Source organism: Nycticebus coucang, chromosome 10, assembly GCF_027406575.1.
Source record: "Nycticebus coucang isolate mNycCou1 chromosome 10, mNycCou1.pri, whole genome shotgun sequence".
NCBI classification, from domain to species: Eukaryota; Metazoa; Chordata; class Mammalia; order Primates; family Lorisidae; genus Nycticebus; species Nycticebus coucang.
Window position 1 is genome coordinate 6,892,469 of NC_069789.1, and position 14,607 is coordinate 6,907,075.

A 14,607-nucleotide genomic window follows, 5' to 3' on the forward strand; every position below is an offset into this window, starting at 1 on the left:
GAGAGAGAAGGAAATATCCTGAATGATCGCTGCTCTTTCCCATCTGGCCATTGTTCCCAAGAGACCTCAGAGAACTTTTTCTTTCTCCAGCGAAGTGAAAACGACGGGGTGCGTGGATCTGGGGTGCACACTGGTAACACGCACAGATAGTCCCCTGAGTGAGCTCACCAAAACCCCCACCTCCCTTTTTTCATCCCCTCAAAAATCATGCTCACTTAATGTGTTTAGCGTGCCGCAACAGACTATTAAACCCTGTATCTATTTTATCAAATAAAATCAAGATAAATACCCACTAGCCGGTGCTCACACCCACACACACACCCTCGCCTTTGGAGACATTTCCACGGATGGTCACACGAGCCACTGAACTCTCACACACTGGGTGTGCACCTTCCCACGGGCTTGCTCGCACACTGGGTTTTTATTTACGTGCCTTTGGGGAATCTTTAGGAATGTCATTCACAAGGAAAGGGGAGGAGGAGACCAGAGGGAAGTACCGGAGGGAAAGAAACAAAAATAGCTTTTGAAGGAGACCTAAAATTGTATCATCCTGGCCTGAATCTCCCTCCTGCACCCTCATTTATTTGAACATTCTGTGCCTGAAAGAAAACAACTTTTCATTAATTGGGCAGTGGTCCAGGCTCTGCGTTTGGCATCCAGCCAGCAGAGCTGTGAAATCAACCGCACCAGACCTGCGCTTTGCAATGAGGCAACCTCTCCCTGGAAGCCCATTCAAAAAAAGGAAGCTGGTGAAAGGGTCCAAGGTCCTGTTGAGCTTCCCCCTTCTTGTCTCAGCCACTTCTCTCTCATCCCATCTTAGAGGAGAATCTCACGTGGCTCAGAAAGAGGACAGAGACGAGAGGGTAGTGACGGGAAAGTTCCATGAGACTCTCAGAAGTCCCCGCCTGAATATCAAACCTGAATAACCAGGAGAGATGTGACCTCGGCAAACTCTCAGTCTCCTCTTGCCCACGCTGCAGGTTTTTCAGGTCCTTGCTTGAGCGTGCACTCACAGGCGTGCTATCGGCAGCCTGCGTCAGCCAGCCTGGTATTTAAGCAAGCTGGCATCAGCAAACGCAGCTTCCCAACCCAGAGCTTGCCCTGCCTCCTCTACGTAAGTACCGTTCAGAGGTTTGCCTTTAATGCAGAGGAATGAACTTGGGTAGAAACTAGACCAAAATGCTGTAGCTACTTACTTTATTTGCTCTTCTGTTGGAAAGAGGTAAAGGTGAAAGGGAGGGTAAAAATAAAAGGCTTATCCCCAGCAGGGAGCGAGAAAACGCTGCCGGGTGTTTGCAAACACGCGTGGGGTGGAGGTGAATTTTGAGCAAAGAATCATCCTTGCTGGTCTTTTGGCCACAGATGAGATATTTTTCTTATTCTCTGCTATTTCTGAAAGACACTTTGAAACCAGCTCTTGTGCCAGATGACTATTATTTTTACCACTTAGAAACTGATTATTGTGATTCTACACCTCAGGCTTTTAAACCCAGGCATAATATCATTTAAAAATATGCTTTGTGCTTGATGTAGGGGAGGAGGGAGGCATGTCTGGATTGAGCAGAAGTGACTCGATTTCGAATTTGCTATTGATTATTTCTTCTGGTTCTCATAATACTTATTTATAACAATGAAAACATTGATCTTGTTTAAATGAAAAGGAATCCCAAGCTCTGTGGTTCTGAGGAAATGCAGGTTTGTGATATTGGAGCATGATGGTGTACCAGGATTCGGGGTGCACGGCTAACTAAGGTGCAATAAAAGTCATTGAAAAAGTCCAGCAGACCACCCAGCTTAGATGAGAAGGTCTTTAAGAGACGAGGAATGAAAGACATAGCACTCAGGGCTCTGTCTCAGACCAATAGGGTTGAGTATGACCAGGGTGGGCAGAGAACAAGACAAAGGTGTGGGGAGGCCGGAGGGAGGAGAAAGGAAGAGCAGAGAGTCGAGAATGAAGAATCCGATGACATATTCACAAAACGCATGTTGGATATTGTAAGGAATAGAGCATGCCACTAATTCCATAGTTCATCCCTCTGGTCAAGAATCTGGTGGAAGCCCAGGACCTTTTTCAGGTCTTTCTCTAGACTCCTGGAAACCCACAGCTCCTAACTTAAGACTCCAGTGTAAGTTTATGCATTATTTTTTAACTGGGTTGAAGCTGCTGATGGAGGAAACTCCAGGGAGGCTATGGGGAGTTAAAACCCTTCACCTGGCAGCCACTTTCTTGACCACCACACTGAAGCCCAGTTATACGTTTATAAAGGTCCTATTTCAATCAAAGCAAATAAGGATTACCAGGGTTACTCTCAGCAAAGACAAGTTGAGAGCTGGGAGGAAGAGAAAAGAAATAAAAGGTGAACCTCTTTCTTAAAGAGCTCAAAATCTAAAGTCCAGGGTATAACTAGCAAGAAACCAGGCCAAAAAAAAAAAAAATAGAACATACAGAATGATTCTGTTCATATAAAATGAAAATATAAACTAATCTGTAGTAAAAGAAGGCAGATTACTGGTTGCTTAGGGAAGGGGGCAGGGGAGCAGAGTTTTGGGGGGACTTTTTAAGGGGTACAGGGACCTATTTAGGGTGATAGATATGTTCACTATTGTGACTGTGGTGACAGTTTCTTATATGTGAAAATTTATCAGAGTGTACACTTCAAACATGCAGTATTATATGATAATTATACCCCAGCAAATAATACTTTGACAATATAATTCTTTTTTATAATTGAAAGCGTTTCCAAAAACCAGCCTGTGTAACAGACTGAAAATAAAAGATGATCATTTGGGGGAAAAATTAAATTTAATAAATCATGTACAAGGACCAGACAAGATCATAGACTTTTATAGAACTGGAAGGCCCCCCAGAGATCATCTAACATCACGACTGTCTGACCCGGAGAACTTTTAAGTTCTGTATCAGTATCGGGCCCCACCCCATACCAGTTAAATCAGAATCCCTGGGTGTATAACCCTGGCCTGTGTTTTCAAAGTCCCCAGGCAACTCTATTGTGTAGCTAGGGATGAAAACTAGTGAAACCCAAACCCTTCACATGACAGATAAGGACAGATAGTGCAGACAGAGGGTGGGGATGGCCTCTGGGCACCCAGCCACCAAGTCCCAGCAGGGTGAGGCGGGGAAGCCTGGGGAGTACAGCGTTAGAATCTCAGAGGGAGGAGCAAGAGGCTGCTTCTGGGTCCTCAAATCCATCTTCAGCTCCAACTGGACAGGGTAGGCAGCCCCTCAGGCAAATTCTTGGAGCCAGACCCGCTCAGGGACAGCAAGCTGGAAGAATTAGTCAGGGCCCCAAAGGTGCTTAAGGATCGTGCTAACTGGTGAAAAGGAATGTTTCAAAACTAAAGCTTCCTTTTGTTCCCTACCTAATGTCTGGCATAAGCAAGAGGATTATCATTACTGAAAAGAAATCTCAGTGGACACCCTAGGCGCTCTGCTCTGGGAGACAGCCAAGTTGTTCTTTCAGGAAATAGCAGGAGTTCTCAGCATCAGGAGTCTATTTGGCATGCAGGGTCTTTTAATTAGGATTTCCAGGTCAGGCCCAGGCAGAGGCATGAGTGGGTGAAGATTGTCCTTATGATTCCTGTCCTTCCCATCTGTCCCTTACGTCCTCCTCGGCACTTGTGTGGGTGCAGGTGCCTGTGTGAGGGTCAGGTGGGAGCACGGGGCCAGTGGGCCGTGTTTGGGGATGGTTCCTATCTCCTCTACAATCCAAATGTGTCATGTCTGGGGTCTCATTCTCTCAAGACCCTGGTTTGCCCATCTCTGGAAAACGAATTGAAGTTATGTGTTAATAGACCATAGTTGTTTAATGAGTTTTGTCCCCTCCCTGGCATATTAAACAGCTTCCAGAAAGACAGCATATCTGAGAGTTCTTTGAACTATTATATGAATGTGATTACCATTTGAATTTTAAAGTGGGGCAATCGGGAGAATCAAAGTTGTAAGCAAAACATATGATTCCTGTGATCAGAATTCCAGGCGACTTGCAAGGGGCAAATATATCAAGATTGTAGATTTTCAGCAGAATTCTTCAAATCACCTACAGTAGGCAACCACCTTGTGGGCCCTCATAGATTTCTTTTCCTGAATTTGTCTCATCTTTGTTAAATGCATTTGTAGTCATCAGAAGTAGCCGCATTTCATTTCTCTTTCTGAAAAATGGAGAGCTGCCTTAAGTTTACTACATTGAGACAAAATGTCAAGAAATTCTGCCTCAGCCGCTTGAGCCACAGGTGCCGAGCCAAGAGCAGCTCTTTTTTTTTTTTTTTTTTTTTTTATTAAATCATGGCTGTGAACATTAATGCGATCATGGGGCACCATACACTGGTTTCATAGACCGTTTGACACATTTTCATCACTCTGGTTAACATAGCCTTCCTGGCATTTTCTTAGTTATTGTGCTAAGACATTTACATTCCACATTTACTAAGTTTCACATGTACCCTTGTAAGAGCAGCTCTTGACAGAAAGTGGGAGCTGCCTGTGGTTCTGGCCCCGCCTCTGAAGAGGGGCGTGGCAGTATGTAATGCAGGGTCTGCAGGTGGCGGGAGCCCAGGGCATCTGAAGGCCACTTAAGTGAGAATAGCAGTGGGGAGGAGAGGTTGAAGGTGAGCTTTGTCCTGAGCCCCCGGACTCAGGACTCCAGCTCTGGGGAAAGGATTAGGCTGCTGGCATCGGGGTGGCAGCCAACACTGGTTTACCCAGGGTGGCCACTGGAAGCCAAATGGTTCTTCCCGCCATTCAGAGTTTGAAAGCAAATGACAGGGTTTGCACAGCTGATATAAAACAGGTTTGTATAAGCGACAGAATTTCTTCCTTCCTCGGATGACTTGAAGCATTTCCCCTTCACCTTTATTTCCGAATTCTCTCCGTGTGAACGGCTTACTTTAAAGGGTCACTCGGGACATTTTCTTAAGGCTGTGTTATAAAGCCCAGGGTAATTTTTGGATGGTGCTGATGGCTTCCTCAGACTTTTAAAATGTGCACTAAGGGCGGTGCCTGTGGCTCAGTCGGTAAGACCCCAGCCCCATATACCGAGGGTGGCGGGTTCAAACCCGGCCCCGGCCAAACTGCAACCAAAAAATAGCCGGGCGTTGTGGCGGGCGCCTGTAGTCCCAGCTGCTCGGGAGGCTGAGGCAAGAGAATCGCTTGGGCCCAGGAGTTGGAGGTTGCTGTGAGCTGTGTGAGGCCACGGCACTCTACCGAGGGCCATAAAGTGAGACTCTGTCTCTACAAAAAAATAAAATAAAATAAAAAGTGCACTAAATATGGACAGTAGACAAGTCTGACAGGTGAGATCAGCAACAGAAGGGTGGCCTGCAGCCCAGAGCGATTTACAAAGCACTCACCCACAGGCCCCGGAGGTGGCTCACGCCTGGAATCCTAGCACTCTGGGAGGCCAAGGTGGGTGGATTGCTGGAGCCCAGAGTTTTGAGACCAGCCTGAACCAGAGCAAGACTCTATCTCTCAAAAAAAATAGCTGGGTGTTGTAGCAGGTTCCTGTAGTCCCAGCTGCTTGGGAGGCTGACGCAAGAGAATCGCTTAAGCCCAAGAGTTTGAGGTTGCTGTGAGCTGTGATGCCACAGCACTGTACTGAGGGCCACATAGTGAGACTCTATTTCAAAACAAATAAACAAAGAAATTAAATGATGCCTCCAAGGTCATGTGACTATTAAGTGCAGGAGTTAAAATTGAAATCCAACTCTGAGTCCTTGCCCAGTGCTCTTTCTATTACTCTGTACCAATTTAATATTTTAATTTATTAATGAAGATTTAAAATGGTATCCCTGTCTCTAAAAAAAAAAAAAATAGCCAAGCATCATGGCGGGCACCTGTAGCCCCAGCTACTTGGAAAGCTGAAGCAAGAGAGTCAGTTGAGCCCAAGAGTTTGAGGTTGCTGTGAGCTGTGACACTATGGCACTCTATAAAGGGTGACAAAATGAGACTCTGCCTCCAATAAATAAATAAATAAATATGTACAAATAGGGGGAAAAAACTAGCGGGGTACCGTGGCAGGCACCAATAGTCCCAGCTACTCAGGACGTTGAACTAGAAGGATTGCTTGAGCCCAGGAGTTTGAGGTTGCTGTGAGCTATGGTAGATGTCAGGGCACTCTAGCCTGGGCAGCAGAGTGAGACTGTCTCAAACAACAACAACAACAACACTCAACCACCCCCTTAATAACCAACACCTGAAGATCCCCAGACAGCCCCTTGCCTGTCCTGACCACACCCATCTTGCCATCTCACCTGGGCATCACTGGCCAGTGGAGCACACAGGCTTGACAGAGGCGCAGACAAGCCTGATGCTGTAACCTGGGGCTCATCAGGGTGCGTGCCTCTGCTGTCTTCCTGGGCCTGCCCACCGGCCACCCCTGCCCTCTAGGGGCCTGGTGTGGATTTGGCATTTCAGCACTGTGGATTCTGAACACACTTGTGGTTTGGGATTTGGACCGAGCAGGTGCAGGCTGTCCTTTTCATGTGCTGGGCAAGTGCCAACATCTATCTTTTAGGAACATGCTGAATGATCTTCCCCAGAACTCCAGTGTGGACAAGTCCTGCCAGAAGACAGTGCAGCCTGGGGAACAGAGTACAGGTCTGGTGTTGGGAACCTGGGTCCTATTTTCTTACCTTTAATGGAATTTTGAGGTGGGAGAGAGCCAGAAAGATAGTTGTCCTGGTGGGATTATTAATAGCATATCCTTTTACTCTCAAAAATACCTGGTCTGAGCAAAAATACCTAAACTATATGGCCACCTATGAATGCAATTCATGAAGGTAGAAGAGAGTAAAGCAATTTGCTTGGAATCTCAGGTCTCCCCTGGCCTGTGCCAAGTCTCTTATTCTCCCTGAAGGTCACCATGGGAAGCATTGTATCCACGCTGCCCCGACTGAGAACTGGTGTATTGGATGTCCTGGCTCACCAGAAAGTTCAGTACACTAAATGTTGGGATCCGGGGAATTTGTCTGATATTTGCTTCAGGCTCTTATAAGCTCTTAGCCATGTCTGGGTACCAGTGGAAGCTCTATTAAAAGTAGAGCAGTGAGGGCAGTGCCTGTGGCTCAAAGGGGTAGAGCACTGGCCCCATACGCCGGAGGAGGTGGTGGGTTCAAACCCAGCCCCGGCCAAAAGCTGCAAAAAAAAAAAAAAAAAGTAGAGCAGTTAATTTTTACCCATCCCTACATAATTTCTTGTAATTTGTTTCTGGTAGTTCCGCTAAAATGTGACCAAACATGAAAATCCTGCCAGATCTTTCACAAACAAACTGCTCTGCCCTTGTGTGTTTAAAACAAACAGACCCAAGGCAGACATTGATCAGTTCAAATCTCTCGGCGTGTAAACTGGGCAGAAAACTAATGGCTGTCATTCTGGCCATTTTATCTGGGGGGCCTGTGATGGAAATTTCCTGGAATTCTCAAGATCATGACAGATGTGCCTTAGACAGTCTGGTCTTTGTTGACCTGTTTTCATTTCCTTCCTGTGTAGCTTCTCCCTAAGGAAATTTACATAAACAAGCTTCCTCAGCACTTACGTCCCTTCAACCCTTTCCAGATTTTTAGTTTGCTGGTACCCAAAAGTGAAATCTGCTTCACAAAAAACTTCGATTCTATCACGAATACTGGAAGCGGCTATCATTTAATTTTGTATTCTTTACGTTCTTCCTGGGAAGTGGACAGGCACCCCTCAGAGATGGCTAGAACCGGGATTTATGAAGTGGGAGGGAAGGAAGCATCCACTTTGAAAGGGAAGGAGGCCGCCTCTCGCTTTGATTAGCAAACCTGGCTCAGGCTTCTACTGTCTACAAGGGAGGAGAGTCCTTGGAACCAGCTCAACAGGGCTCCTGGATGACGAAACCACAGGAAAAGCAGATCTTCAAGGAGCAGCAAAAGGACTTGATGTTGGTTAGCTTGGACAACAGAAGGCTACAAAGCTACTGAGTGATGGCATTGAAAAGTATGCAGGGAGGTCACAGAGGTCAACCACCAGCTACTCCCCTTGTCCTTTGAATGAAAATCCACAGCTAGGGATGGGTGTGGCTGCGGCATGAAGAACTTTAAGGGAGCTGTGACATAGTCCCTCCTCACACACACAAAATACTAGATTGGAAAGCATTACACAGGCAAGCTCTGAAAGATGGGGCAGTCTGTCAGTCTTTTAACTTTTAAAGCTTTTTTTTGGTCTCTAGGCTTGTGCTGAGTTAGTGTAGTTGTTAATTCCGGTCAGATCTCTTTCTGTTTCTCCTGGTTTTCCTCTTCCTCCTCATTCTTTTCACTCAATACTCTATTTTTAAGAGCTACCTACATTGTTGATGATATTTCTAGTACCTTTTCAATAGTCTGTTAATTTTATCCACCTTTTACTAATTGAGTCCTCTAGTATTGGCCATCTGTCCTGCCTCCGAGTCTCACGAAGATGCTATAATAAATCCCCCTTATATATGTTCCACCCTTTAGCTCTGCTTGGTGGAGATGGGGAAGAGCAAGAGGTGGGTTAGATGGCCTCCATTTTCTTTAACGATACGAAATATTGACCTGTGATAAATGGAGACTTGACATCACAAGTTTGGAGCTAGTATGTCAAACATTTGGAGGTTTCTCCAGGTTCCTTAGGATAACTTTAAGAAGAGACAGAGTGACTGAAATAATTTTCTGCAACTTAAAGACCATAATCTTCAGTGATCTCCCCTTTTCAGTATCATTGTCTTAAACTTGGCCTCATGAATTCCGGAAATGTTAATTACCTGGACAAAACAAGTGAATTATCCTAAGAAATGTTATTACTCACGAGGTTGAGTAGAGTTTCTAAAATGTTTGGCCGTTTTAATGATCGCAAAACATGATGTCATTTGGTTGCTCAATATCATATCCTGAGTCATTAGGAAAGCAGGATTAGAACCTTAATACCTTATATTTATATAGAGTTTATAATTTATAGTGCCATTCATAAACGTAATCCATCTCACTGAACCCCATGACAACACCGTGAGGTAGGTGGGGCAGGATAAGAGCTTCCCTAGTAGATGAAGAAATGGAGTTCCAAAGCAAGTGAGGTGTCCAAATTAACTAGAGATGGAGCTGGAAGGAAAATCTGGGTCTTCTGAAGCTCCACCCCATTTCTTTCTGCAACATTATGTCCGAAGCTCAGGAAGTGATCCTCTGTAGGTCCATAGTTTACCCCCAAAGCTGGGCCTTCTATGGTATTTGTCCTCTCCAATTATTTTGTGATATTAATGAGCTGGTTATAGCTGCACATCCTGTTCATCCCATTAGATGAACACCTGTTCATAAAAACAACTCAAGTAGGGGAAAAATAAGGGCCATATACCTGAGTAGCACAGCAACAAGGAACTTGGGTGGTTGGACTTTGGTGTAATCTGGAGTTCTGCAAGGCACCACCAGCTGTCTATCATTTTATCCATCACCTGATTGTAGTCATAAAATGAGAATCGTAGCTGGACTATAAAAACAATAACCAACTAATGTATATGTAGACAGAGAGATAATCCCATTCTCTCAGGGACTCTTTCCAAAACACACAACTAACCTGAGGAAGCTATGCCTGCTTGGGGGGTACAATGGCCTGCAGAAAGGTGTATGATTGGGCAGCCCTGAAATCTGATCAGACGTGCAATGCCACTCGGGTACTAACTAATGTATCTCCTTACGTAATTTGGGCTCAGGCAAAAATATTATAGACCCAGCAAATCTCTTCAAAAAAATCAACCATGATATCACGTCTCCAGAATTAAAACCACTGGGAGTGAGAACATTTTTAGCCAGAAAATTTTAACATTCTAAAGTGATTGGATGTCTATAAAACATTATGACAATTTTATCTACTTGATTCTGTATTATCTGTGTGTGGCTTATCTGTATGAGAGTTTTTAAAACCACACTGATTTCAATCGTTGGCATTTAGGTTTTTAAGCAAGTTTTCTCATCCATGCAGCAAATATATCTCCCTATTCTGTGTTCTATGGCTCTAACTCTAACTAATTTAACTAATGTTCTCCTAAACAAAATGTAATTAGAAAGTTAAGTGGGAAATCAAAAATTAATAACACACTCTAAAACACAAAAGGAGTATTTATTAGTTGCCATTTTGACTTATGCAGGCCATTTTCTCCCCACAAACTATTTAGAAGGTTGATCGGTTTATTTGTTTTCAAGCTTAGTGATGCAAATTTCTCTTTAGGTTTAATGATTCTCTTCCTAAAATATGGAGACTTTTCTCCTCTTAGCAGAAATCTGCTTGTCCCATTTATTGGAGTACGCAGTATTAGGGTATCAGGCATTTTCAAAGTCTAGATCTGATAATTCAATTTGCTCCACAAATCTGACCCCTTCTGTATTATCTGGTTTGAAAAGCCCTGAGCACGTGGCTGGGCCCCATAGAAATCTCTAGGACAAACTGTGTTTGTTCCTCTGTTTATATTTGATCATAGGACTGGACTCTATTTGAGATGTAATGGATATTCACATTTACTAAGCGTTGGCACAACCATACTAACAATACCCAAAGCAGGTGGAGCTGCTAATAATACCCAAGCATTATTCATCCTACCAGACAAATTTCTACCCTACATATTCAAACTGCAAAAACAAAACAAAACAAACACCCTCCCCCACCCCCCGCCCCAGGTCAGGAAATTTGAAGCTGTAGTGTATTCTCTTACCTGTCACCCCAGAGCTTTCTTAAAGAGTGAAAAACAGCCTCCTCTTCATCACTGTGGTTAGGTATATGTTGTTCTGTCCTCTAAGATCCTAAAAGACCTAACATCTTGCTAATCCAGCACTAGAGATGACTAAGTTCAACAGGAGCGTTTTTACTGTCCCATATCTAAGTGAGAAAATTTAACATTTATATTCAATAGAGGGACCAGATGTCCAAGTTTGCCTGGGAGGCTTGTATGACTGCTGTCCTGGTATCATTATTAATAGCACACCTTATACTCTTAAGTGTTCTAGGATGAGATACTATATGGTCACATTAATTTGACAGGCTGAATATTAAATAGTACCCTGGTTTAAAATGTTTCACAGCCTCTTCAGTTGTCCTTTGAAGTAGAAACTAGGTACAAAGTGTTCAGGAAATCAGGGACAGAGCCCAGAATAGACCTCTCTACTCACTTTTCTTAGGTCAATGATATCAGTAAACTGTTAATGAGGAAGAACATGATTATTTTAAATCAAGTCACCCTGATAGCATATTTATTTATTTATTTATTTTTTGAGACAGAGTCTCACTTTGTTGCCCTCCGTAGAGTGCCCTGGTGTCATAACTCATAGCAACCTCAAACTCTTGGGCTCAGGTGATTCTCTTGCCTCAGCCTCCTGAGTAGCTGGGACTACAGGTGCCCACCACAGGCCCAGCTATTTTTTTTAGAGACAGGGTCTCAAACTCTTGTTCAGGCTGGTCTCAAACTCTTGAGCTCAAGAAATCTACCCTTCTTGGCCTCCCAAAGTGCTAAGATTACAGGCATGAGCCACTGCGCCCAGCCCAGATGGTCAGTATTTTAGAAGAGCAATGGTTTCAGAAGCCATCCGGTCCAAAACCTTCACTTTTCTGGATTAAGAAAAGTATAACACTGTCTCGACCCCTAAGGCATGGTCTCGGTCACTGCAGAAAGGAACCAGGAATAACGTGGATTAGAAGTATGAGCTTGTGGGAGGCGGGCTAACCTTAAGTGCAGGGTAGCCCAGAGCCCCCTCCGCAATGGATATTTATTAAGGTTATACACAACAGGTGTGGAGAGTTCAGGTGATTACATAGGAGGACTGAATGCGTAAGGACTGCCACGTGCTCTTTCCTCACATGTTCTTTCCCCACAACCCCCAGGAAGAAGTACTAAGCATTGATGTCCCCAAGTCACAAAACGTCCCTAGGCTTGCCAGAAGACTGTCCTGTTCTCAGCATTTCCTTTTAATGGGATAAGAATCAGCAAGTCCTTTGCAAGCATGGTGTCCATTCCTCTACATAACACTTCTGGGAATGTGTATGCCATTTTATGCTTTGCTAAAATGGTTCACAACTGGAGTAAATAGGCAAGGAAGGAGATTCTTAGCCACATTTTACAGAGAGAAGAACTAAGTTTCAAATCAATTAAATGGGCTCAGTGCCCATAGCTCAGTGAGTAGGGCACTGGCCACATACACCAAGGCTGGCAGATTGGAGCCCAGCCCAGGTCTGCTAAACAACGATGACAACTGCAACAAAAAAATAGCTGGGCAGTGTGGCAGGCACCTGTAGTCCCAGCTACTCAGGAGGCTGACACAAGAGAATCGCTTAAGCCCAAGAGTTTGAGGTTGCTGTGAGCTATGATGCCACGGCACCGTACTGAGGGTGACATAGTGAGACTCTGTCTCAAAATAAACAAACAAATAGGTTAAATGATGCCGTCATGGTCATGTGACTATTAAGTGTAGGAGTTAAAATTGAAATCCAACTCTGATTCCTTGCCCAGTGCTCTTTTTATTACTCTATACCAGTTTAGTATTTTAATTTATTAATGAGGAATAAAATGGTATCCCTACATATCATTTATCCACTATAAGTATATAAACATTCCTTCTATGACTAATGCTATATACTCAAAAGCTCCTTATTTCTGTTTGCCTCTCTTTCCAGCAGTCAAGAGCTCTGGCTGTAACTAAGCTGTGCTTGTCTGACAGCACCACTTGGTGGCTGGTTCAGGAAATACAAAACAAAATCTCACCTACTCCCTTCTTTCTGGTGCCTTGGGTAGAAGGATGAGGAGGAGAGGAAAATGCTTGGTAGCTCTGGCTTTTTCTTTATTTTTCACAGTTAACAACATCATTCATGAGTCATAGTATCTCAGACAACCTGAGATGCACCTTAGACAAAGGGGAGGGACCAAATGGCTAACATACCCATCCTCCCTGGCAAAAACTGAGTTGAACAACCCAAGTGTTGATGAGGATGTCGAACAAAAGGAGTGCTACACGCTGCTGGTGGTTTTGTTCAACAACTCTGGAAAACAAGCTATTATGTTGTCAAGCGAAACAGCCCCACACCCAATAAGCCAGCGTGCTACCCCTACTAGGCACCCTAGAGAAACCCCCGATGGGGGCTCAGAAGACATGTGCAGAATACTCAGAGAAGCAATGTTCTCAATAGCAAAAGACTGGAAGCAACATAGATCTCCACCGGTAGGGAAAGGTGTCTCCATAAATGGTAGTGTGCTGAGAGCACAGAAACAGCGTTGCAAGTGAATGAACTTCTCTGAACGCAGAACACGGATGAAACTCAGAAACAGTGTCAATGAATAAAACAACTCATTGGAGAATTACACAGTATGATACCCCTTTTATCCAACTCAAGAGCAAAACTTTAAAAAATACATTCCTTTAGGGACCCAGACATATGTGATGGAACTAATTTGAAAAGCGAGGATTGACGAATACAAAATTCAGAATAGCAGTTTCTTCTGGGGACAGCTCAGCAAGAGGACAGCATAAGGAAAGAAATACAGGCCCATTCCACAGTCTTAGTAAAGCTTTAATTCTTAAACCGGGTGGGTTCACCAGTGTTTGCTTAACGTATGCTTCATAACTTACACGTGCATTATGTAGATCCTTTGATACCTTAATGATGTTTGCGTGGAAAATGAAAAACGTTTTCCCTAATCTTCTAAGTAGACTTGGGAAACAAAGCCCATACTTTTCCCAAAAGTGTTACTGGATACCAGTAATTGAATAAAACTTCAGGTGAGGAGGACTGCTGGTGTGATCAAGGATATGTTCTTATAAGAAAAAAAATTAATTTCAAAGTAATAAATAGTTATTGCAGAAATTTTGAAAAGGCTGAAAAATATAAAGAAGCAAACTTTTTAGGTCATTCATTGTCACACACTAGATATAACCACTTTTAACATTTTATTGGATTTTCCTCCAGCGTTGTCAAGTTGGAATCAGTATAGCACTTTAAAAAGGATTGCCTGATTAGGGTTGGAATCTTGTTTCCCTGAAGACAGCAAGGACAGATGTGTACAAGGTGTATTCAGAGTCTAATGTTCAGTTTTAGGTCGGGGCTGGGTTTGAACCTGCCACCTCCAGCATCTGGGGTTGGCGCCCTACTCCTTTGAGCCACGGGTGCCACCCTAATGTTCAGTTTTAAGTTCTATTAAATGTTGCCTGCGTAAAGGATTAGCTCAAACTTTACGCATTTCCCTCACTGAGAAATTTGAGGTATTAGAGGACAAAGTCAAGGTTGCCCAATCTTTTTCACTGTAATTTTTGGCTTCTAAGTTAATTACTTGAGATGTGTGTGATGACATGGAAGAAGTTTTCCTTTTAATGGTCTGCTTTCCTAAACTCTGATCTCAACACAAAAGTACATTTTTCTGAAAGTTTTTTTTTTTTTTTTTGAGATACAGTCTCAAGCTGTTGCCCTGGGTAGAATGCCATGGCGTCATAGCTGACAGCAACTTCCAACTTGTGGGCTCAAGTGATCCTCTTGCCTCAGTTTTTCTATTTTTAGTAGAGATGAGGGTTTTGCTTTTTGCTCAGGCTGGTCTCGAACCCGTGAGTTCAAGCAATCCACCCACCTCGGCTCCCCAGAGTACTAGG

At 43.8% G+C, this 14,607-nt stretch overlaps 1 protein-coding gene across 2 annotated transcripts in view; it reads left to right on the top strand.

Annotated features, from left to right (window-relative positions):
* Nucleotides 1-784: 784 nt before the first annotated feature.
* HOPX (HOP homeobox) overlaps nucleotides 785-14,607 on the top strand; it is a 34,880-nt gene continuing 21,057 nt past the window's right edge. For both annotated transcript variants that reach the window (XM_053606211.1, XM_053606212.1), the window contains exon 1: nucleotides 785-1,114. The gene's annotated coding sequence lies outside the window, so the exon portion shown is untranslated. The remainder of the gene's footprint in view (nucleotides 1,115-14,607) is intronic.